The sequence below is a fragment of the Mastigoproctus giganteus genome, chromosome 1, assembly GCF_048544385.1.
Source record: "Mastigoproctus giganteus isolate SK-2022 chromosome 1, ASM4854438v1, whole genome shotgun sequence".
Taxonomy (NCBI): Eukaryota; Metazoa; Arthropoda; class Arachnida; order Uropygi; family Thelyphonidae; genus Mastigoproctus; species Mastigoproctus giganteus.
The window spans coordinates 158,876,157-158,891,760 of NC_143575.1; the positions used below are offsets into that span (position 1 = coordinate 158,876,157).

Consider the following 15,604-nt stretch of genomic DNA (forward strand, 5'->3'; position numbering starts at 1 on the left):
AAGGCAAACTTCCCCCATCCTGCAAACATCAAGGCTTCCTCAACTTGATTTTATGTCTGCTCATATGTGCAGTCTCAACAAGAGTAAGAATGCCATTAACATTCAGCTTACTCAATCCATTCATGGTCTTAAACACCTCAATCAGATCTCTCCACAGATGCCTTGTCTACAGACACTGCAATTTGCAGAACTGAAAGCCTTTCTGAAGGTAAGAGCATCCATTTTTTTTTCCCTTCACCAATCTGGTTGTCCTTCTCTGCACCCATTCTAGAAGATCTACATCCTTCCTAAAGTGAGGCCTCTACACCTGTATACAGTACTTAAGATGCAGCCTTACCATGGCTTTGTAAAAGGGGATAATCACCTCTTTATCTCCCCAGCAAAAATCATTGACAAAATTTTACTATTATGTTGATATTGGCATGCTATAGACGTGATATTGGCTTTCAATTGTGAGCACTAGAAACCAGTGAAAACTAAAAACAGACAAATGTTAAAGAGCGATTGTCAGCTAATTGAATAATCTTGCTAAGTTCACGGGAAATTTTTCTGTGCAGTTAAAAGTTTATTTAATTAACTCTTGCTGTGGGTGTCTACAATACCTGAGTCTTCAATTCTTCAATGAGCCTGGCCAAGACCTTTATATTACATATTTAAGTAATTAAAATCATTTATAATAATCACCAAAAATTATAAACTTAATAAAAATGTTTTTAGTTTATTCATTTGTATTTTATTGGTTTACTATATGTTAAAATTTACTTGTTGCTCTTTAACTCTAATATTTACATGTGGTCACACATGCACACACAAACACATGTATAAACACAAGGGGAGAATATGGTGCACTTTGAACCATAGCCCCACACATACAGACATAAAGGGGGAGGCATTGTACACTGTATATCTTGGCCCAAATTAGTTCTTGACATCTCTGCACTGCACAAAACAGCTCCAGAAAGGAAAGTTTGTGGTTTTCATACACAGACTAGTCACCCATACCAGGACTACAAAAATAAGAAACAACCACAAATGTGCTAATTGTAGGAAATAAAAAATGACAACCACTATATCTAACAAAGTAACTCTCCAGACTTTCAGATCCTAGAACAGATAAAATCTAGAATTAGTCATGAATAGTAAGAAAAAGAACTACACAAGTTTTACCTATTACAGAACAACATGTGGTGCTATAAAGCTGTAGCAGGTGAACTATGAATTACAGAAAATAATAGACTTACTGTTTCAGAAGTAAGTTTACTGGATACGTCTCTCCTCCAGAAAAACTGAAACTGTAAAACATGCCAAAAGAACTGCAATTGTTGTTAACAATTGTGACTTAGTTGTAACTAAAATTAATTCTTTGTATAATTCCAAGACCACCTGCATTAGTATCACATGCCCCCATACCCATTTCGTTATTTCCCTCTACTGTCAACAACACATAGATATAAAATAATATGTTAATTACCTGGATCAGGCACTTAACCATTTCAATTAATATAATAACAAACCAGTGTTCTCCCCAAGACCTATCGAAAAATTATGCAATTAATTTTTGCTCTGGATCCCTTAAGTCACATTTATAAATAACAGAGAATTTTATAATATTGTGAAGTATTACACTTCCCCACCTGGCTACTTCGTAATGCCACCTGGCTGGCAAAATTTTTTGGGGAGAACACTGCAAACTATGGATGCAAATGTAAATCTGTTCTAGTATAATGACAAGACAGACCAAAATTGCAAAAAAACTAGATGATTTCATACCTGCAAAAAAGACTCACAATACTGATACAACTTATCAATAACCTAAAGACTTACAATTCTGTGTGTGATGGCTACACAGAGCTGAAAGTGTCTTAGGGTTGATCTCACCATCATCTTTCTATTTCTCAACTGGTACATAGAAAGTTGGATTGTGTATGGATTGAACAGTCAGTGATAGGGGCCATTTTTACCCCACTGAGTAATAACCGGCAACTCCTCCCAACATGCTAAGATTGTTGCTGAAAAACCATTAATTGGGAAAAATCTAATGAAAGAATAAAAGAAGACTCCTCACAAGAAAAAGTGATGCAATTACAGCAGAAACCACCTCAGAATATGTGCAAGACTCCCTCTATAACTCCTCCAGCTTGGCCATGAAGAAAAATAAACATGTACATAACAGAGTCCCAGGGTGAACAAATGAAATAACCAATTTCACAAGGCAAGTGCCAATGGAAAACTAATGGAAAAGACAAGGCTGGCCTGCTACAGAAACTGAATAACTAAAATTCTATTGACAAAAAATCAAATAGAACCACAGTCAGGGATGAGAAAGAAAAGAGGGAGCATTTTTAGGGATGGACATGTAGAAGTTTATAAACCTCTAAAAGTGAGATAAATGATTTTGTGTTGACTGAGAGAAAAACAGAACAGAAATTGTTGAAGTAAAACATAAAAAAACGCAACAGATGGATGGGATCAATCCGATTATATCAAGGGAGGCAGCAAAGAAGGAAAGCAAACCATTAGCACTAATGATATTAAGAGTAGGAGACCGGCGGAATTACTTAGCAAGTACAGGTCACTGTTGAAAAAAAGCCGTGAATTAGGGTTGAATTTGAAAGTGTCTGCAATTCTGCCCAGACATGATAGGAGGGAGTATATGATGAGAGCCTTGTCGATCAATTCGGCCCTGGAGGGATTGTGCAAGGCTCAAGGGGTAGAATTTTTTTCAGACTGGACTGTACTTGTTAACAGGAGAGATTGCTTCTACAGGGATGGGATACACTTAAATAGAAAGGGTGCAAGAATTTTTGCTGATGCTGTCGAGGCAGTGTTAGGTGGGTCGGAAAACTGCTAGTTGGGGGGGATACAAGGACTAATAGATTAACAGTAGCCACTGGCAGAGGTGGAAGTGATTCTTGCACTGCTTCTATTGAAATGAGCAGAAGCCTGAAAAACAAGATGCAGGATATTTCAGAGACTGCTGGGAGTCATTGCGGTACAAGTAAACACATGGGTTGTGTTAGGGTACCTAAGAAAAAGAACGGGTGCATGTATACTTGCGTGTACACCAATGCTAGGAGTTTGGTAAATAAATTTGATGAATTTGAGGTATTGCTCAAAGCATCAAAGGCAAATATTGTTGGGATATCAGAGGCGTGGTGTCACACAGATATAAGTAATGCGGAACTGGAATTTGGGGAATACAATGTGTATAGAAAGGATAGACAGGATAGGAGGGGAGGAGGGGTTATGCTATTAGTTAAGAAACACATATAAAGTCCAAGGAAGTGAAGCCGGTTGACATCGATGGACAGGGCAGTGTCGAGTCAGTTTGGTGTGACATAAGCATAGGGAAATCAAAATTGAGATTAGGAGTGTGCTATAGGCCTAATGACTCTGATGAGTATAATAAGATATTGTACAGGGAAATAGAGTGGGCCAGTAAATCAGAGAGTCTTATAATGGGGGATTTTAATTTCCCGGATATTGACTGGAATTTGTGGGTTGGTCACTCGCACACTAGCAAGGCTTTTGTGGATTTATTGGATGATTGTTTTCTACATCAGCATGTTCGTGGCAACAAGAGGGAGCAATACTCTTGATCTGATTATCAGTAGTGATTCTTCATGCATTAAGAATCTGCAGATAAATGAACCACTAGGTGGCAGTGATCACAGTGCGCTGAAGTGGGATTTACTCAAAGAGGTAACTACCATTAGGGGTAAAGGGAAGGGTTTTTGGTTTCGTAAAGGCGACTATGATGGTCTGAGACAGTATTTAAATTCTATACAGTGGGACCAACTGATGATGTTACCAACAGCAAATTCAAAATGGGAAGCATTCAAGGAACTAATCTTGGAGGCTACCAGGCTTTACATACCAACTAAGAAATATTGTTCAAGATTTAGGCCTAAATGGTTGTCAGATGAGCTAATGAGACATGTGGCAGAGAAGAAAAATGCATGGGATACATACAAATTAATGGGTGACATGTAAGCCTATGATAGATATAAATTGGTCTGTAACCAAGTCACCAAGGAGATTAGGCAGGCAAAGGCAGACTACGAAAAATCCTTGGCAAAGGATGCAAAGAAAAACAGAAAAGAGTTCTTTACATATTTAAACTCAAGAAGGAAAGGGATGAATCAGATTGGTCCACTGGATATTGATGGTTCAACAGTTGAGGATCCTGCTCAGGTGGCTAACAATCTAAACGAGTATTTTGCATCTACATTCATGCATGAGGAGTTATTCAGGAAGGAGAATGATGTTGGTAAAGTAAACATTGGCAGTGAGCTGGATGATTTTGTAATAACTGAGAGGAAAGTGGAGGAGAGATTGTTGAGGAGAAACATAAAAAAGGCACCTGGGGTGGATGGGATCTATCCAGTTATATTAAAGGAGGCAGCAAAGGAAGTAAGCAAACCCCTAGCCATAATTATGAGAGCATCTTTGGACTCAGGGGAGGTACCCATAGACTGGAGATGTGCAAATGTAACCCCAATTCACAAAGGAGGATCAAAGGCTGACACAAGTAATTATAGACCTGTAAGTTTAATTTCTGTTCCAGGTAAATTAATGGAGGCACTGGTTAAAGAAGCACTGCAGGATCATCTAGACAAGAATTCAGTTATAGCTCAGATGCAGCATGGTTTTGTTAAGGGCAGGTCTTGTCTGACAAATTTGATTGGATACTATGATGTAGTCACAAAAGAACTGGATGCAGGGAATAACTTTGATATTATATATTTGGATCTTAGAAAGGCTTTTGATACTGTTGCACATGGAAGACTGCTGCACAAATTGGAGCAGTGTGGCATTGGAGGCAAATTGCTGCTATGGATAAGGGGATGGTTGAGTGGCAGAAGACAGAGAGTGGTAATCAATGGACACTGCTCAACGTGGACTAATGTTATTAGTGGAGTTCCTTAGGGTTCAGTGTTGGGTCCGTTGTTGTTTTCGGTGTTTATGAATGATATTGATGATGGGATATCAAGTTTAATGTCCAAGTTTACAGATGATACAAAGGTTGGCAGGATTGTTAAGGACACTACTGACGCTATGCTGCTGCAACAGGATCTGGAAAGGTTGAACAGATGGGCTGAGAGGTGGCAAATGAAGTTTAACATTGACAAATGTAAAGTACTACATATGGGAAACAGTAACCCCAGAGCAACGTATCAACTCTGCAGTACTACACTGACAGTGGTGGAGAATGAAAAGGACCTGGGGGTAATTGTGCAGGCAGATATGAAGTTCTCTGAGCAGTTCAGACGAGCTGCAAGAGTAGCTCATGGTGTCTTGTCAATGATATACAGGAATTTTTCTAGCAGGGATAAGGAGGTGATTATTCCCTTGTATAAGGCAATGGTTAGGCCACATCTTGAGTACTGTATACAGGTAATGAGGCCTCCAGACCTGTACTGTATACAGGTCTGGAGGCCTCATTTCAAGAAGGATGTAGCGCTGCTGGAACGGGTACAGAGAAGGGTAACAAGATTAGTGAATGGAACAAAGGGTTGCTCTTACGAAGAAAGGCTTAAGTTTTGCAAATTACAGAGTCTGGAGACTAGGCACCGGCGAGGTGATCTGATAGAGGTGTATAAGGCTTTGAATGGTTTGAGCATGCTCAATGCCAATGGGATTCTTCATCTTGCTCAGAATAATCACCTCAGAGGGCATAAATTCAAATTGAGGAAGGACGGATGTCGGATAGATGTGCGGAAATTTGCCTTTGGCCAACGGGTGGTTGGTTGGTGGAACCGACTTCCATCACTTGTTGTTGAAGTTGATAGCCTAAACAAATTTAAAGCTCAACTGGACAGGTATTTCGAACGAACAGAGGGGTGAAATGGGAGTGGTGTGTGTTTTTTTTTTTTTTTTTTTTTTTTTCTGGTTGATGCTGAATAAGCTTGCTTTCTTGCATCATATGCTCTACTAATGCTAATACTAATTATGAGAAAATCCTTGGATTCAGGGAAGGTCCTTATGGGCTGTAGAAGTACAAATATATCCCCAAATCACAAAAGGAGATGAAAGGGTGACATGAGTAATTACAGACAGTTAGGTTGACTTCTGTTCCAAGGAAAATAATGAAGTTTCTGGTTAAAGAAGTAATGCAGGACCATCTAGGAGTGCAGTTATTCTAATATTGCAGTTATTCTTATTATTATTACCATGTCTGCTTACAGTCCATTGGTTCTAGTGAGGCCATCAGGTCAAAACTTTTGAAAAATGTCAAACCTGAACTTAAGCAGGTAAAAATTATAAATACAGTAAGCTCATGAAAATCTGGCAATTACAATCCAGAATTCCATAAAATCTAGCACATTTCAAAAAAGCAAAAAAAAAAAAAATAAATAAAAAATCATTTTACAATTCAGAAATATTAAGAAAGCAAAGCAATCCAGCATCCTTATCAATGATCACATTTGTCTTTAAGACTTTGTGCAAAAAAATTATAATTCTCTCTTCATAAGATATTTGCAGACCTATCTTGCCTCCTAATCTGTTTTTGCAGCCAGCAAGATTTATGCAGGACTAAACTCGTAAATAATGTAATAATCTTAATTCTCACAGCAGAACAAACTTGCGTTTGCAACAAGTTGGCCAGTATTACACTACTTTCAAAGAGATGATCTTTCCAAAAGGTTAATTAGTCATTTGTTGAAAAATGAGGCTGCTGTGAACAGGGCCATGCAAAGGTACTTGGGGGCCTGGATGCAAAAGCAGTTAAAGGGCCTTGTTTATTTACGTTGAGATTTTGATGGCTACCTCGATTGGCCCCCTAAATCAGGGGCTCTGGTGAGGTGCATCTAATGCATTCCCCATTTGCACAGCCCTGGCTGTGAACGCTGTTTCAAGAATAACTAGTCTCTCACTGCAAAAACAGTTAATTGGTGCCTTTACGATTAATTTGGTGCAGACCAGTAGTTATAAAGTGGTTCAATGTCAACTACCATGCCACATGTGAATCAGTTTTCAAAGTTATAATATATAAAACTATCTATTGAAAATAGTGTAAAACTAGGACAAATCATTACATTACAATACAGTACTGTTTATTCTTAATTCTGTGAGAATTAAGACCATTGCATTATCCACAAAAATACACAAAAGGGAAAAATAATTATTATAATTTATTTAGAGAAATAAATAAGTTCGGTTGCTTGCCTTAATATTTATTGAAATATGCTCCTCATCTACTAGGTATACCTTCCTCATAAAATTTGGAAAAATTTTACGGGGTATAGCTAGTGGCTGTGGAGCATAAATTTTAAAAATTTTAAATTCCAGCAGCTCTTAATCCCCAAGGGGGCCAGATTTTAAAGAGCTTACCATATAAGAAACTTAAAGGCATAATAACTGAAGTGACTTCTGAAAAAGATATTGAAGATAAAAATTGCTGTAAGCTCATGGCTTTTATCTCAAGATTCTTAAAAAGATAAGTTCATGAGCTTATTGAAGAAATTTATTATACTTAGTATATTTACTATATCTGAAGGTATTTCTTAGGATGAATTCCAAGCCCAACTCTAGGAATATAGTTAGCAGTGTAACAGGGTAGGGTCAAGACAATTTTAAAATCAGCTGAAGGATATACATTTCACCCCACAAGTATTGTTACTAGAAAAGTGTTTTAAATGTCTACGATATGAACATTTATTATACATTTGCAAATCTGATCATCTCTTTTGCACTCTGAAAGGTGATTTTTTTTGGTGTTTGCCCAAAGATGCATCGAAATATAAAAATTATAAAAAAAAAGAAAAAGAATTACAGGTCGACCGTCACTAATCTGGCAGCATTGGGACCTGTGGGATGGCAGATTAGTGAGTTTGCTAGATCACCGGTGGTTATTTTAGCACATAAACTTTACCCAACAGCTAACCGCCTCATCCAACCTTTAACACATTGACTGCCAAGCTAGTTTAAGGAAAAAATTCCCCAAGGGCCAAAAAATATTTAGCAAATAATTTGATTAGTAACTCTAAAATAAATATTGTAATGTCAGTGTTGTCGTTTTTTCACATAAAATATCAAAAAAAGTCTTTTTTTTTTTTTTTTTTCATGTCGCATATATGTGGCATACGTGGCCCAGTAGGTTACTTTATTTCTCGAGAAGTGTCAGCCACATACATGTGACACTATTATGGCATACATATAAAAATCGTTTGTGATTAGTTTATTGCACGCGTGGCAAGCGCTACAATAAATCTAATTGCAATAAAATAAACTCTCAAACAACACAATAAGTTTGTCAGTATTGTTAGAGATTTTGAGAAAACAAGTTCGTCAGCACATGTACTATCCATCATATTGTGTTGTGTTTTTCCACAAGTTTGTACAAGTGTGTTGTCAAAAAAAAAAAAAAAAAAAAAAAAAATCTAAAAAAGAAAGGCTAAAAGAAAATTACTAAAATAAGAGGAACTGAGAGAAATTGCTGGAATTTACAACTAAGCAGAGTTAAACTTCTCACAGACACACCACTGTCGAGTTTTTGCAGAAGTTCAACTTTATCTGTTATGGAAAATGTACGGTGTTTGCACTTTACACCACGAGAGGCACTTCCTTTATGTGTTGGAACCATGGCTGCAGCTAAATGTGAGCAGGTTATAATAATAAATGCAGAAAAACAAGTTGGAATGGCTTGCCAGTGTTTACGAGTTTGCACCAACAGCTGATGCTGCAACCAATGCCAACAAAACAGTAGTGGCAGGTCGGTGCACCGACCCAGGAAATTTGAAATTATGTCCGAATTAGCAGTGGAATCGGATTACTGGTGACCGGATTAGTGATGGTCGACCTGTACCAGAGTTCAGTGCAGGCCATTGAGTATCCCAAATACATGGTTGCACTTAAAACATCATATAACTAATATTCAATTCTGCAACACAATCAGAATTATATGCTCTACAAATTAATGGACATCATTCAATCTTTATTGCCGACCATATTCATGTTAAACTGGATGATGATGCTTTAGATGTAGCTGGTTTGCAGGTACCAGTGGCAGTGTTTGCAGAGCCAGTAGCATTGTGAGAGGCTTTCTCTTGCCTGCTAGATGATCCAAGGCAAAATGCCAATTTAGTGATGATATTGATAACTACATTTCATATATAGAATAAGCCATGGATGTTTTAACTCAAAAGAATATTATCATTGCCAGTAATGCTAATGCTTGCTCCATTTCTTAATATGGTAGTTTCTCTGATCAATGTACAGAGCTCCTATAAAATTTAATTACCACGTAAAATCTTTTCATCAACAAACCTGGTAACTCTAGCACCTACTGCTCATCAACAGGCCAAATCAAACTGGCTACTGGCCAAATCAAACAGGAGTATTTTTTTTTTTAATTTTTTTTGCTACTACTGATCACCCTATTAAATATTATTTTTTGTTTGATATTGCCAGATTTTTGAAAATCATGCTTCTTGAAAAATTTTGATGATTTCTTACAGAATAATTTTACCGAGGATGACACTGCTTATTTTTCTATTCTTCCTATTGAGGTAATGGCCCAGTATCTTCAGAATCTCATTATATACCAGCTGATCAGAAACTCAGATGTTGGTGGTTTAATCTGTCCCCTGATGGCTTGGTGAGCTTTGTGTTATTTGTTTACAAGTATATGTAACAAACAGACCCTGAGGCTACTGCATTCTCTCAAGTATGACAAGCTGAGGCTTGCTATCTGGGAGTCTAAAACACCGACAGAACTGATATTCAGGTGACACTCGAGTCAAATGGATGGAATTTCGGCAAAGATAGGTAATTTTGTGACATTCTGTGAATCCTCTGATTGCACCTTCATTACGGTGGGACTTAAGTAACCCAGTATAATTCTCAATGCAAGTCCTGAAATACAGCATCTAGAATACTGGAGATGACAATCCAGGTGTGAACCGCTGTAAGCAGGGGGTTGAGGTGTGGCACCCGTACCACACAGAGGAATGTTGCTCTCTGTGATATCCAGGCAACACAAGACGGTAGATGACTCTCATAAACCAGTACAATACTACCATTTTACTTAATGGTGGCTTGAAGTGATGAAACCCATGTTTAGTGTCCAGAGAAAAGATAAGGCAACCCCCCCCCCATCAATTCAATCATGCAATATGATTGATGTCTTTTGAGATTATGATGAGCATCGTGGTGGGAACCAATCTTCCTCTGGCTTAAACTCTCTCTCTCTCTCTCTCTACTCCATTCTGTCAAATTCATCTGTTGCCTATTTAGTTCTTCCAACTCCATGAGCGAGTCGAGTGCCTTCATTTGGAACCTTTGAATCCTTTCTTTAAAAATTGACTTTCTCCATTTCATCATAACAGTAAGCTAATTTTTCCTGGTGATTTAATGTTCATAAGCTGGGTTCTGTTTTTCCAGTCACATAAACCCAGGTAGTCAAGATGCTGAGGCTTTTGCAATTACTAATCACCTCACACAGATTGTTCACTTACCTACCAAAATAATTGACAATCCTAACCACACAGCCAACCACACAACCAAGAATACAAAAGCAAATCTTCCAATACCTGATCGAGGTGAGTGGCTTACCATCAATGGGCAATGATGACCTAGTGCATCCAACTAAGGGGACAAAACCAGCTCATATTTTATGCATATGTCATAATAATAAAACTCTCAACATCTCTCTTGGGTTCAGTCCATTGGCTTGATTTTGGAAAAAACTGCTGCTCCACTACTCAGAATGATAATCTTCAAGGGCATTTAGACAAAAAACATCAGAATTTAACTTATTCTGCTTCTGATGAAAAACTGTCTTTTCTATGGAAGAGAAAAAGACAGTTGCTAAGAAAAATTCTAAATCAAGCAAATGCTCAAACCCCTCTCTCTCTCTCTCTCTCTCTCTCTCTCTCTCTCTCTCTCTCTCTCTCTCAAAATGATATTATTGAAACTCTTGGATTAGCATTAGTAGAGGCATATGATGCAAGAAAGCAAGATTATGCAGAATCAGCAGGAAAAAAAAAAAAAAAAAATGCACCCATTTTTTTTTCACCCCTCCATTCGTTCCAAATACCTATAAAGCTCAGCCTTAAATTTATTTAGGCTATCAACTTCCATAACAAGGGATGGAAGTCTGTTCCACACTAACCAACTACCCACTGGGTAAAGGCAAACTTCCACACATATATCCTATATCTGCCTTTCCTCAATTTGAATTTATGCCCTCTCAGGTGATTATTCTGAGCAAGAGGAAGAATCCCATCAGCATTAAGCATGCTGAAACCATTCAACACTTTATACGCCTCAATCAGATCACCTCGCAGGTGCCTAGTCTCCAGACACCGTAATTTACAAAACTTAGGCCTTTCTTCATAAGAGAAACCCTTTGTTGCCCTTCTCTGTACTCGTTCCAACACAATACATCCTTCTTAAAATGAGGTATTAAAATTACAGTATTCAAGGTGTGGCCTGACCATTGCCTTATACAAGGGGATAATCACCTCCTTATCCCTGCAAGAAAAATTCCTGAATATCATTGACAAGACATCATGAGCTACTCTTGCAGACCATCTGCACTGCTCAGAAAACTTCATATTTGCCTGCACAATTATCCCCCAGGTACTTTTCATTCTCTACCATTCTCAGTGTAGTACCACAGAGTTGATACGTTACTCTGGGGTTACTGCTTCCCATATGTAGTACTTTACATTTGTCAATATTAAACTTCATTTGCCACCTCTCAGCCCATCTGCTCAACCTTTCCAGATCCTTTTGTAGTAGCATAGCATCAGTAGTGTCCTTAACAACCCTGCCAACCTTCATATCATTTGCAAACTTGGACATTTAAGCTTGGACATATGCCACCATCAATATCGTTTATAAATACAGAAAACAACAATGTACCTAACACTGAACACTGAGGTACTCCAATAATAGCATTAGTCCATGATGAGCAGTATCCATCGATTACCACTCTCTGTCTCCCACTCTTCTTACCATTCTTCTCCCACTCAACCAACCCTTTATCCATAACAGCAATTTGCCTCCAATGCTACACTGCTCCAATTTGTTCAGCAGTCTTCCATGTGCAACAGTATCAAAAGCCTTTCTAAGATCCAAATATATGATATCAAAGTTATTCCCTGCAACCAGTTTCTTTGTGACCATATCTTAGTATCCAATCAAATTGGTCAGGCAAGACTTTCCCTTAACAAAACCATGCTGTGTCTGAGCTATAACTGAAGTCTTGTCTAGATGATCCAGCAGTGCTTCTTTAACCAGTGCCTCCATTAATTTTCCTGGAACAGAAATTAAACTAACAGGTCTATAATTACTTGTCACCCTTTGATCCTCCTTTGTGAATTGGGATCAGATTTGCACATCTTCAGTCCATATGTACCTCCCCTGAGTCCAAAGAAGCTCTCATAATTGTGGCTAGGGGTTTGTTTACTTATTTTGCTGCCTCCTTTAATATAACTGGATAGATCCCATCCACCCCAGGTGCCTTTCTTGTATTTATCTTCAACAATTTCTCCTCCACTTTACTCTCAGTTATTACAAGATTCTCTAGCTTACTGCCAGAGTTGAATACACCTCTGGAATTTCCCTCCCTGAATAACTCCTCATGTGTGAATGTAGATGCAAAATACTCATTTAGTTTGTTAGCCACCTGAGCAGGATCATCAACAGTTGGACCATTGATATCAATTGGACCAATGAGATTCATCCCCTTCCTTCTAGAGTTTACATAGGTAAAGAACTCTTTGTTGTTTTTCTTTGCATCCTTTGCCAAAGATTTCTCATAATCTGCCTTTGCCTGACTAATCTCCTTTGTGACTTGGTTACAGACCAGCTTATATCTATCATAGGCTTCCATGTCACCCATTAATTTATATGTATCCCATGCATTTTTCTTCTCTGCCATATGTCTCATGAGTTCATCTGACATCCATTTAGGCCTAAACCTTGAACAATATTTCTTAGTTGATATGTAAAGCCTAGTAGCTTCCACGATAAATTCTTTGAATGCTTCCCATTTTGAATTTGGTGGTGGTAACATCAAGTTGGTCCCACCATATAGAATTTAAGTACTGTCTCAAACCACTGTAGTCGCCTTTCTTGTTAAAACACTAAGATAAGACTATTATCACTCTTAAATTCTTAGTTTGATACCCCTTCTTTTAGTCATAGAAAAAGTTATAGGCTTCTTGCTTGAAATTTTATCCTTTTATCCTCTTGTCAACAATATGCATTTAAACTCCACTAATCACTTGGAGCTCTCTGACTTCCTCTCTTTGCAACTTGACTTTCTTCAGTCCAACTTTCCTAACAGTGAGGTAATTTTTCTTGGTGATTTTAATGTTCACAACTCCAGATGGCTTCTGTTTTCTAGTCACACCGACCCAGCAGGTCGAGATGCTGAGGCTTTTGCAATTACTAATGACCTAGCACAGATTGTTCATATAACTACAAGAATACCAGACAATCCTAATCATACAGCCAATACGCTTGATCTTTTTCTCACAAACAACCCTTCTAAGTACACGGTCGAAGTGAGAGGTCCTTTAGGTACTTCAGATCACACTTGGTGATTGTCTCTTCTCCAATGGAACCTTTATCTCATGGCTATTCCCAACCTCGTGTTGTTTGGCATTACAAGAATGCAAAATGGGATGACCTGGGCGACTTCTTTTCTTCTTTTCCTTGGTCGGATTACTGTTTCAAAACTTCTGATGTAAACATTTGCTCAGATCGTGTCAGTGAAATTATTCTTCCAGGAATGGAATCCTTTATCCCACACTCCACTTTAAAATCTCGTCCTTTATCTAAACCTTGGTTTTCCAATAAATGTGCTAAGGCTGTCCAAGAGAAGAATGCTGCATATCGTAATTGGCTTGTTTCTAATTCTTCAGTTTCATTTTCTGCCTACACCAAAGCTTGCAACAATTGTAAAGCAGTTATTAATCAGTCCAAACTAGAGTTTGAACAGGCTAAGAGTAGAAAACTTGCTTCTTGCCCTAATGGTAGCCGAGCATTCTGGTCTCTTGCCAAAGCTATTGGCCGCAACTTTTGCCCATCTCTGCTCCCACCTCTGTCCAAACCAGATGGTTCTGTTGTTACTTCAGCCAAGGATAAAGCTGACCTGCTAGCATCCCATTTTTCTTCCAGCTCATGTATTAATGATCTTGGTAAAACACCTCCCACCATTCCCAATATGCTCCATTCAATGCCTCCTGTGGTCTTCCGTCAAAAGGATAGCAGAAGGATTTTGACGAATCTTGATGCTAAAAAAGCTCCAGGTCCTGATGGTATTTCTCCAATTGTTCTCAAAACCTGTGCTCCTGAACTTACTCCTATTCTTGCTGCCTTTTTTCACTTTCTTATTCTAAAGGTGTTTTTCCTTCTGCTTGGCAATTTGCTCATATCCAGCCAGTTCCTAAAAAGGGTGACAAATCCCTCCCATCCAATTATCGTCCCATTGCAATTACTTCTACTCTTTCTAAAGTAATTGAGAAATCAATTAACCACCCACTCTTTACCTAGAAACTTCTGTTTGATCAATGATCGCCAGTATGGATTCCGTCAGTGTCGATCCACTGGTGATATTCTGGCTTATGTTACCCATTTATGGACTAATTCAATGGAAAGGTTCGGTGCAACACAAGTAGTTGCTCTTGACATTTTAAAGGCTTTTGATCGTGTTTGGCATAAAGGTCTTCTAAACAAGCTTCCATCTTATGGTTTTCCAACTGTTTTTAGTAATTGGTTATCCAGTTTTCTCTCTGATCGCTCACTGAGGGTGATGGTAGATGGCTCTCTGTCTTCTAACTTCTCCACTAATGCCAGTGTCCCCCAAGGTTCAGTTCTTTCCCCCACTCTTTTCCTCTTGTATATCAATGACCTTCTTTCATTGACTGGAAATCCTATCCATAGTTTTGCCGATGATAGAACATTGCATTCAACTTTCCATTTTGAGAAACCTTGTCCTGCTCAATCAGCTTCATCTTCTCGAAAATCTGCTACCAATTCCTTAAATGCCGATCTTTAGGTAATTCGCCAGTGGGGCAAAGACAACTTAGTTGATTTCAACCCTTCTAAAACTCAGTCTTGTCTTATATCTCGCAAAAAGGATTCTTCTGATGCTTATCTTTAGTGACACTCCGATTTCTAGGCAAAATGATATATCTCTTTTGGGGGTTACCCTGACTTCTAATCTCTCTTGGCACAAGCACATTACAAATATTGCTTCCTCTGCATCTAAAAAACTTGGTTTTCTCTTTCGCTCTCGGCGTTATTTTTCCAAACAGCTGCTCACTCTGTATAAATCGCAAATCCGCCCTGCCATGGAATATTGTTCCCACATCTGGGGTCGTGCCCCCAAAACCTTTCTCAGACTTCTTGATTCCATTCAGAAGAGGGCAGTTAGGTTAATTAATGATTCATCTCTAACAGAGTCTCTCCACTCGCTTTCTCATAGATGCACTGTTTCTGCTGCATGCCTCTTCTACAAATACTTCCATGGGCACTGTTCTTCTGAATTGGCTTCTATAATTCCCGCTCTCTCTTTCAAAACAGTCCGAACACATGCCACCACCAGCCAACATCCATTTACTGTCAAACTTCAAACCCACAGAAC

At 38.4% G+C, this 15,604-nt stretch overlaps 1 protein-coding gene across 2 annotated transcripts in view; it reads right to left on the reverse strand.

Annotated features, from left to right (window-relative positions):
* LOC150091211 (hemocytin-like) overlaps positions 1–15,604 on the reverse strand; it is a 1,750,539-nt gene that overhangs the window by 1,298,199 nt on the left and 436,736 nt on the right. The gene's annotated exons all lie outside the window — the stretch shown is intronic.